Source organism: Sorex araneus, chromosome 2 (genome assembly GCF_027595985.1).
Source record: "Sorex araneus isolate mSorAra2 chromosome 2, mSorAra2.pri, whole genome shotgun sequence".
In the NCBI taxonomy this organism is placed as follows: Eukaryota; Metazoa; Chordata; class Mammalia; order Eulipotyphla; family Soricidae; genus Sorex; species Sorex araneus.
In genome coordinates, this window is record NC_073303.1 from 192843969 (window position 1) to 192854434 (window position 10466).

Genomic DNA, 10466 nt, shown 5'->3' on the forward strand with positions numbered 1-10466 from the left:
CGCGTGCAAGGCAAACGCCCTACCCGCTGTGCTATTGCTCCAGCCCCTCCCTTCAGCTTTTGTGAATGGATTGTTGATAAATTAAAACTGTCCATCAGCACTTCTTAAATTTAGCAGTTACCATCATCCTTATGATGGGCCCACCTAACTGACACATGTGAGTGCTTGCAGAGGCCAGAGCCAAAACTGTATTTTCCAGATTCCTTTGTAGTTGTGATTCTGGATATAAATAAATTGCCACCTATTAGATCTCCTTAATGGGTGGCTTGGAAGATGGGGAAAAGACAAAGTCTATTTTCATGCTGCCTTGGCACTTCTGCCAGCCAACAGTCATGAGAGGATGCCCAGTTGGCAGGCCAGTCCAGCGGAGACTGTGTGGAGGGGTGGCAGGGGAGAGGACCCCGTGCTCCCTGGATCACGTCTGTGGTCGCACGGTCTTGATCTCCGTCCAGGCAGTGCAATTTCCTGATTCTGCCTCTCTCTGATCTTACAGGAAGTGTCTTCCCCGAAGAGTCACTTCTGTGACATCTGGAGTTGACTCCTGGAAACCTATTAGCTTAGATCAGCTTCTGTTTCTTTGGTTGGGGGGGACAGTTAAGAGGGGGTCTCTCAAGGGGTGCTGAGGAGGCTGCGGAGGCCATCCTGGTAATTCTCAGTCAACTAGGTTGGTGGCTTGGATGCAAGGGTCTGAGGATGCACTGCGGCTCAGGATGTGAGGTGCCAGAGGTGACCTGGATCACTGTGGCAGTTCTTGGGGGGCCCATGCCCTGTGCCTTTATTTATTTATGTATGTATGTATTTATTTATTTATTCAATGCCCTGTACCTTAATCCCTGTACTGTCTTTCTAGTCCCATCAGAGCTGCATCTGAAGCAGCTGATTCTTTATACCAAAATCCTTCCTTTCTACCTACTTGGGTATTCTTTTATACCTACTTGGGTAGGACGCTGATGGAGACAGCTTCTGTGTTTTGAACATTAGGGCACTGAAAACTGTCAGAACCAGACTTGTGCACTAATAAGTTTTACTTAGAAGTCATTCAGGATTTTGTCAAATCCAATTATTACTCTTGGCATACAAATGTTTCAGACAATATGTGGAAGATGATGCAAGATGATAAGCTCCTTGACAGCCCGCGAGATGTGTTTAGGGAGCAGAAACCAATGGTGAAGGAAACAAAAGCAAGAACAAATATAGAGCTATGTCCAACTGAAATGCTCCTGCAAGCAGAAGAAACCAAAGGCACCTCACTGAATTGGAAATGTTTGCACATCATGTATTCAATAAGTGGTTAATACCTAAAGTATACGAAGAGGGGCCGGAGAGATAAGCCCACAGATCAGATACATGTCTTACATGTTTGATCCCTGGCACCACATCTTTTCATGTCTTCAAAGATCTGACTTGGGAAGAACAGTCTATTGATCAATTACATAATTGTGTCAGGAGGAGTAAAACGGGGATGTTTTGATCACCCCCTTTCACTAGTTTCTTGGTACTGCCTATTCCATGAGGATGAGCACTTTGAATCTGTTCTTCCTCTCATGGAGAGTAAAATTAGCTAAGTAACACTGCACTACCCTGTCACACTGTCGTCCCATTGTTCATCGATTTGCTTGAGTGGGCACCAGTAATGTCTTCATTGTGAGAATTCTTGTGACATTTTTGGCATATCGAATACACCACGGGTAGCTTGCCAGGCTCTGCTGTGCAGGTGGGATACTCTGGGTAGCTTGCCGGGCCCTGTGAGAGGGATGGAGAAATTGAACCTGAGTCGGTCGCATGCAAGGCAAACGCCCTACCCACTGTGCTATCGCTCCAGTCCAAAATTAGGTAAGTCACTGTCATCCCGTTGCTCATTGATTTGCTTGAGCGGGCACCAGTAACGTCTCCATTGTGAGACTTGTTGTTACTGTTTTTGGGATATCCAAAAAGCCACGGGTGGTTTGCCAGGCTCTGCTGTGTGGGCAAGATACTCTCGGTAGCTTGCTGGGCTCTTCGAGAGGGGCGGAGGAATCGAACCCGGGTTGGCTGCGTGCAAGGCAAATGCCCTACCTGCTAGGCTATCGCTCCAGCCCAATTAATTAAGTATTTTCTAAAAATATTATTATAATATTTTTCTTTTGGGTCACATCCAGCAATGCACAGGGGTTCCTTCTGGCTCTGCACTCAGGAATTACTCCTAGAGATGCTCGGGGGACCAAAAGGGATGCTGGGAATTGAACCTGGGTTGGCCACATGCAAAGCAAATGACCTATCCGCTGTGCTATTGCTCCAGTCCCACTGGAAATATTACTCAGAAATTACTTTTTTGACTCTTGGTTCTGTTTCAGATGTGACATGAAAGAGTGGTTTGAAAGAGGCTGGGAGAGGGTTCGGCAGCTACAGTCCCTGCCTTGCAAATGCAAGAGCTTGTTTGCTTCCAGGCATGGTCCTAAAACTCAGCTGTCTGAGATCTTTGGTCCCTAAGCAAGTTCCAGCTACATGACAATCAGGTGTGAGAAGAGCACAAAACTGAGGTCCGTGACCCATGGTGAACATCGCACCTAAAGAAATGTCATGCACGCGTCCAAGCTGGGCTCGATCCCGGGCACTGCATATGGTCCCTTGAACCCCACAAACAGTCATTTCTGAGCACAGAACCAGGAGTCAGCCATGCGCACTGACGGGGTGGCCCCCAAACTGACAAATACAAAGAGGAACTCATGCAACTTGCTGCTACGTGGATGCATCTGGAGAGTATCCTGCTGAGTGATGTTAGACAGAAGGAGAGGCACAGAAACGGAACAATCTCTCTCAGATGTGGGCTGTAACAGAGCATAGTTAGGAAATAACAAATGCTCAAAGGCAGCAGAACCTGAAAGCTGGTCTTTGCTAGGTAGCGTAACACAGCAAAGGGTAGCGGTGATAAGATGAGGGGAGACCCTGAGACAGTGGGGAAGCAAAGCAGACACTCTGGTGGAAAACGTGGTGCAGGAATATTTTCTCATGAAGCCTTACCATTAGCAGCATAGTAAACCCCTGTGCTTCAAGTGAATAAATTTTTAAAATTTTATAATCATAAAGGTGCTCACAATAATTGACACATTCAATATTTCAACACCAATCCCACCACCATTACACCTTGCCACCATCAGTATTTCAAAGTTTCCCACCATCACTCAAGTCTGCCCCACAGGCAGATGCTCGATAGTTTATTCTGAATTGTTTGTTAGGAAGAGTAGAAGATGTCTGTAAGTGTCTATCTCACAGTGATTCCAAAAAAAAAACCCAAACTAGGATATATCGTGTCGCCGCAAAAGCAGCCTGGTATCATAACAATTTAAACAGCTGGGGTCCCGAGTCATCTTTGCAGTGAGTTGCTGCTCAGTTTGGAGATTCATTTGTGAGTCTCGGGATCATGGCCCTTAATGCTCTTTAATAGCAGCCGGAGGCACTTTGTGGCCATGACATCCAGGACCCCGGAAGGGCAGGGAGATGGGAAGGGGCGGCCTGGTCCCCACCCCATGAGGCCTGGCGCTTTGAGTCCCCGGTCCCGCATACCTGGCTTTTTCAGCAGCTTTAGTCTCTTGTGTGGGGGGCCCAGGACAAGTCTGTGAGGACCAGCCATGAGGGTGGCGGTGATTGGTTTCTGGAGGCCTGGGGCTACCAGGGCTCATCTGGTGCAGGTGGTAGAGAGAAGGCCTGCGCCCATCTCAGGTGCCCCGGTGAGGTCAGCCCGCGCATGGTCTGGAGCCATCCCTGCAGCAAGCTGCTCGGTTCCAAGATCATAAGTGAGCCTCTGGGTCATGGACTGTTAATGCGCTTAAAATTGTAATTTTTTTTTTTAATGTGCCAGTCTAGTGGCTGAGAGTGAGACACCTGGTCAACACGACTCCAAATTCCAGATCCCTTGCAGGGATCCTCTAGCGAGCGCTGTAACTCAGGAGGCACAGCTCAGGGGTATGATTGCTGTCAGTCATATGTACATGGGAGTGGGGACCATCCAGACACTGCCGCTACCTACCATGCAACTCTGGACAAGCACCACAAAGAAATAATGTGAGCGCCACAACCAAGCCTGTATGTGCAGTTCCTGGGCATTGCAACAACAGGAGAAATCAACAAAGAGAGAAGTGGGGCCGGGAATACATGTAGGCACTTAATTAGCCAGTGCTGGGTCAGTTAGCACTAGCAAACCTCTCCAAAACTCTGCAGCTTATAGCAATAGCCCCTCTCATTGCTACATTTCCTCTTCCTCCTCCACTCCTTATTCCTCCTCTTCTTCCTCTTCCTCTTCCTCCTCCCATTCTCCTCCCCTCCTCCTCCTCCCCCTACCCTCCTCCTCCTTCTCTTCTTCCTCTTTTTCCTCTTCTTCTTCTTCTTCTTCTTCTTCTTCTTCTTCTTCTTCTTCTTCTTCTTCTTCTTCTTCTTCTTCTTCTTCTTCTTCTTCTTCTTCTTCTTCTTCTTCTCCTCCTCCTCCTCCTCCTCCTCCTCCTCCTCCTCCTCCTCCTCCTCCTCCTCCTACTCCTTCTTCTTCTTCTTCTTCTTCTTCTTCTTCTTCTTCTTCTTCTTCTTCTTCTTCTTCTTCTTCTTCTTCTTCTTCTTCTTCTCCTCCTCCTCCTCCTCCTCCTCCTCCTCCTCCTCCTTCTTCTTCTTCTTCTTCTTCTTCTTCTTCTTCTTCTTCTTCTTCTTCTTCTTCTCCTCCTTCTCCTCCTCCTCCTCCTCCTCTTCCTCTTCTTCCTCCTCCTCCTCCTTCTCCTTCTTCCTCCTTCTCCTCTCCCTCCTTCTTCCTCTTCCTCCTCCTCCTCCTCCTCCCCCTCTCCTTCCCCCTCTCCCTTCTCTTTCTCTTCTCCCTTGCCCTCTATTCCTTCTCTCCTGACTCTGAATTCAAGGATCACAGCTGGAAGTGCTCAAGAGACCATACGGGGTGCTGAGGTTCCAACCAGAGTTGGCTGTGTGCAAGGCAGGTGCCCTACTTGTTGGATTATTGCTCCTGATTGGTTACATTTCCAAGACTAGTCACCCCTCTGGCTCATCTGCATGGGGCGTTGCTGTCCTAGGCAGTGAACAGGCATATATCTGCAGTTGACTGTGAGTGGACTGCGTGTTGGTGGGTTAGGAAGTGTCAACAGGCACAATTCAGCCCTGAATCACATGGTCTCATTCTCCAGCAGACTACATAGACAGTTGCTCCTGAAAATGGAAGGTTCCAGATGTGCAAGTAGAAATGTGCAAGTACTCTGTCAAATTTGCTGATACCCCACTGAGAGGAGTGATCTCTTGACTGAGGCCAGAGATAGTGTGGGAGGGCACTATCAGAGTGTAGACACAAGGGGAATGAGGACCAGAGTGTAGGCAATATACCATAGCTAACCCCCAAGCATAAATTTTGGCAAGAGACTTCCAAATGCATACTCACTTGCATTGTATTCAATAATTCTACTTAGTGGAGCTGGAGCCATAGCACAGTGGGTAGGGCATTTGCCTTGCACACGGCTGACCCGGGTTCAATTCCCAGCATCCCATATGGTCCTCTGAGCATTGCCAGGGGTAATTCCTGAGTGCAGAGCCAGAAATGACCCCTGTGCATCATTGGGTGTGACCCAAAAATCAAAAAAACAAAACAAAACAAAACAATAATTCCACTTAGTAAGTTATTGTATAGAAATATGGAGATCAAAGTGTCAGAATCCTAGAAACAATAGGACTTAGATTCTTTTGTTTGTTTATTTGTTTGTTGTTGATTAGTTCAACTGATTTGTTTTTGTTTTTATTCTTAAGTCACAAGGAATATTGCTACTGAAAACTTTAGGTTAAAAGTTAATGCGGTCAGGGCTGGAGCAATAGTACAGCGGGTAGGGCGCAGGGCGTTTGCCTTGCACGTGGCCGACCCGGGTTCGATTCCCAGCATCCCATATGGTCCCCTGAGCACCGCCAGGAGTAATTCCTGAGTGCAGAGCCAGGAGTAACCCCTGTGCATCGCCAGGTGTGACCCAAAAAGCAAAAAAAAAAAAAAGAAAAAAGTTAATGCGGTCATTCTTTGGCATTAGTTCCATTTATTTACATTTTGAAATGAATTCAGACTTTCCTGGAGAGTGCACTATTCATATTTTAAAGATTCTTAGGTGTTTACCCGGGTTAATTCACTAATTCCAACCCCCACCCCCCACCTCACCATCCTCTGGCTTGCTCTACAGAGTTTCTGTAAGCCAGATTTTAGTTATAGAACTTAAGTTATAGCCATTTAAAAAATACAATCCTTGTCAAAAGCCTGGTTGTAAAAATTTATATTTGAGGGCACATCCCTGAATCTTAGGCAGAATGTTGTCATTTAGATAAAAAAAAAAGAAAACAACTGCCTGTAGATCAAGCCAGACCCTCAATGTTCTAGTTCCTTGGAGAAATAGGTTTGGCTAATTGCATTTTGGTAACATGCCATTATATAATAATAAAAGATAATAAAAGGGACATACAGATGTAATGAACTGTTATCTCCACTCTAGGCCTGCTTTTGTGGATGTGAAACATTTCATTACATGGTATTCCTTTTATGTGACCAGTGGGGATAGCCTCCCTCATCACTCAGCCATTGTATTTATTTTATGGCTTACATAAATCTGACAACATCTTGGTTTCTCTCTTAAAATGCTAGAATCTTTGAGCCAAATGTGTAGTCCAGCCCTGCCAACATCTAACATTATGGTGGGACACTTTTGCATACTACTCTTACCACTTAGTTTTATTGCTGTACATATGATTGGGGGTGATTAAAGCGATTAAAAGCCTCGCTTCAGAGTGATAATGAATTTTATTAACATGGGAGGAGGAATTTTTAATTTTTTGCTTGAATTGTCAACACATTACATCCTCAGTAACCCAGCGTCAAAGTAGAATGTGGGACCTTTTCACCTTACTTCACAAAGGTTCTGTTAAGAATGACTTGGGGGGGACAGAGGGGTGGTGGAGATGGGGCTGGAGTGATAGCACAGCGGGTAGGGTGTTTGCCTTGTATGTGGCCCACCCAAGTTCGATTCCCAGCATTCCGTATGGTTCCCTGAGCACCGCCAGGAGTAATTCCTGAGTGCATGAGGCAGGAATAACCCCTGTGCATCGCCAGGTGTGACCCAAAAAGCAAAAAACAAAACAAAAAGGAATGACGAGGAGGAGAAGCAAGTGAGACAGTGTAGGGGCTAAGCCCTGTGTGTGGCCAACCCTAGTTCATTGTTTTGCATTTTGGGTCACACCTGGTGATGCACAGGGGTCACTCCTGGATCTGTACTCAGGAATTACCCCTGGCGGTGCTCAGGGGACCATATGGGATGCTGGGAATTGAACCTGGGTGGGCCACATGCAAGGCAAACGCCCTACCCGCTGTGCTATCACTCCAGTCCCCTAGTTCATTTTTTCATGCTGCAGATAGTCTCTAAGCATTGTTGAAAGTGACCTCTGAGCACAGCCAGGAGTCTGGCCTCAAAAACAAAAACAATAACAACAGCAGCGTAATAATAATAATAAGGGAGTGGAGAGGATGTGGTTCATATAGCAGAGAGCTTGCCAGGCATGTGTGATGTCATGACTTCTGTTCCTGGCAAGGGAAAGCATGGCATAGTATGGCCTGGCCCCGCAGCATCCGTAGGTATGCCCCTGGTTGATGCCAAGCACTGCCAATTGTGCCCCCTTGCCCCCTGCAAAACAAAACAAAGAAAATACCACCCACATCAACAAGGAAACTAAGGCATCATTTTAGAACTTTTTCTCCTTAAAGTACATAGACTAATTGATTCTTGTGAAATTGTCTCTCATTTCTTTTAGGTACTTAGTGCATGAGGTAGAACTTATTTTTGTGGTTGGATTAGTGGCGATGCTTAAATGTTCAGATGCTTATCAGCCACCGTCATTCTCACTGGTCCTATTCTTAATGTTTTGGCTATTTTTGTTAGCATGATTTCTACCAGGATATTCATTAGGGTCAGTCATTAGTCTCAGGGAAACAAAATTAAGAAAGGATCTATGTGTCTATTTATGGAGTGGTTGGCTAGAGCAATTGCATTTTCTCACTGCTATGTGATTTAGCTGTTTTCTACTTCTGAACAGATATTCAATCTTCTGACTCGATCTAGAATTGTACCGTGTAAGCAAAAGTTTAATTACCTTGGGAATTACCATGATGGAGGATAATGAGTGTCAAAATCTCCCCCACCAAAGATTTCCTTCCATTCTTCTCCACCATCATACAGATTTTTTTGCCAACTTTAGAAAAATAAAGTCAGAATGAACAGCCAGAAATAAACACTCTGAGATGAATAAGAAATTTTATTTAACAACGAGTTAGCCAAAGAAACATGCTCAGGAAATGTAATAATACACAGGTACTATCTCAAAACGACTCTCAAACTCTGAAAAAAAATGTCACAGAGGAAAAAAGAAAGAAGTTAGCATAGAGAATGTCTGTGTCCAAGCTTTGCAACTTTTGAGTCTACCTTGATATTTAGAATGATTGTGGGGCCCTTACAAAGGTCTTTGGCAGGGAGCATTGGGAAAGAATGCCATGTGTTTCTTTTTGGAGGGCTTGGGAGGGTTGCACCTAGTGATGCTCAGGGGTTACTCCTGGGTCTGCATTCAGGAATTACTCCTGACAGTGTTCAGAGGACCCATATGGGATGCTGGGGTTTGAACTCCAGTTGGTTGCATGCAAGGAAAACATCCTACCCACTGTATTTATCTGGCACCAGTCTTGTGTTTCATACACAAAAAATGAGAACAGGTGGGGGCAATGCCCAAGGTCATATTGGTAAAGGGACAAACATAACAACCTTTCAGTACCTGTGTTGCAAACCATAATAGCAAAAGGAGAGAGAGAGACAGAGAGAGAGAAAGAGAGAAGAGAGAGAGAAATGCAAGAGAGAAAGAAAAAAGAAAAGTGCCTGCCACAGAGGCGAGCTGGGGCAGGGGTTAGGATGAGATGGGGTGGCAGGAAACCTGGGGCATTAATGATGGGAAATGTACACTGGTGAAGGGATGGGCTCTGGAACATTGTATGACTAAAACCCAGTCATGAACGACTTTGTAACTGTGTACCTCAAGGTGATTCATCCCATTGTTCCTTGATTTACTCGAGTGGGCACCCAGTAACGTCTCTATTTCTTCCAGCCCTGAGATTGTAGCAGCCTCTCCTTACTTGTCTTTCCCAACAGTTGGAGGCTCTTTCAGGGTCAGGGGAATGAGACCTATTGTTACTGTTTTTGGCATATTCAATACTCCATGGGTAGCTTGCCAGGCTCTGCCCGTGTGAGCGGGTTACTCTCGGTAGCTTGCCAGGCTCTCCGAGAGGTACATCTATATATATATATATATATGTATATGTATACATATATATACATATATATGTATATATATAATCATCATCATCATGATTAAGGTGATTCAATTAAAAAATTAGGGAAACAAAGGCAGAGAGATACACAGCAGTTAGGGTATGTGCCTAGCATGTACCAGACCTAGGTTCAATTTCTCACACCATAGGATCCTCCTGAGCATCCAGCTGCAGCCCAGAGGCCCCTGAGCACGGCTTGGGGTGACCGTGTAGACGCCCGGCACTGCCGGAGATCCCACATACCCCGGCACTGCAGGGCCCTAGTAGCATTGCGTTCTGGGACCTGACATTGAACTGTTGGTCTGGTTGACCAAGAATAGCCAGGAAGGGTCTCAGGATGCCCTGGCACTGCCTGGATGCCTCTCTGACCTTTGTCCTAACCCCCCCCCCAATAAATCAGGAAAACAATAAAATATTGCCTTTCATTTTGTGGAAAAAAGTATTATTGAAATGCTACTGGAATGATCCATGAGTTATTTAAAGCAGTATTGGGGTGGTTCTGATATGGACTCTCTCTCTCTCTCTTTTAATTTTTATTAGTGAATCACCGTGAGGTACAGTTACAAACTTATGAACTTTCATGTTTGCATTTCAGCCATACAGTGATCATTTACATCCCTCCACCAGTGCCCATTCTCCTCCACCAATGTTCCCAGTATCCCTCCCACCACCCCCACCCCATACCCCACCACCCCACCCTGCCTCTGCGGCAGGGCATTCCCTTTTGTTCTCTCTCCTTTTGGGTGTTGTAGTTTTCAATAGATGTATTGAGTGGCCTTCATGTCCAGTCTACTTTCGGCACGCATCTTTCAACCTGAGTGCATCCTTCCAACATCCTCTACTAAGTGTCCCCTTCTCTATCTCAGCTGTGATATGGACTCTCTTAGCTCTCTCCCTGTAAAAGACAGCTTGGCTGGCCAGATGTCTCCACCCAGAGCCCCCAGGTACTTCAGGTCCAGGTACTTTTTTAAAAAAAAATTAATTTATTTGAATCACCATGAGATACAGTTACAAGCTTTCATGTCTGAGTTACAATCACACAATGATCAAATACCCATCCCTCCACCAGTGCACATTCTCCACCATCAGTATCCCCAGTATAGCCTCCCCT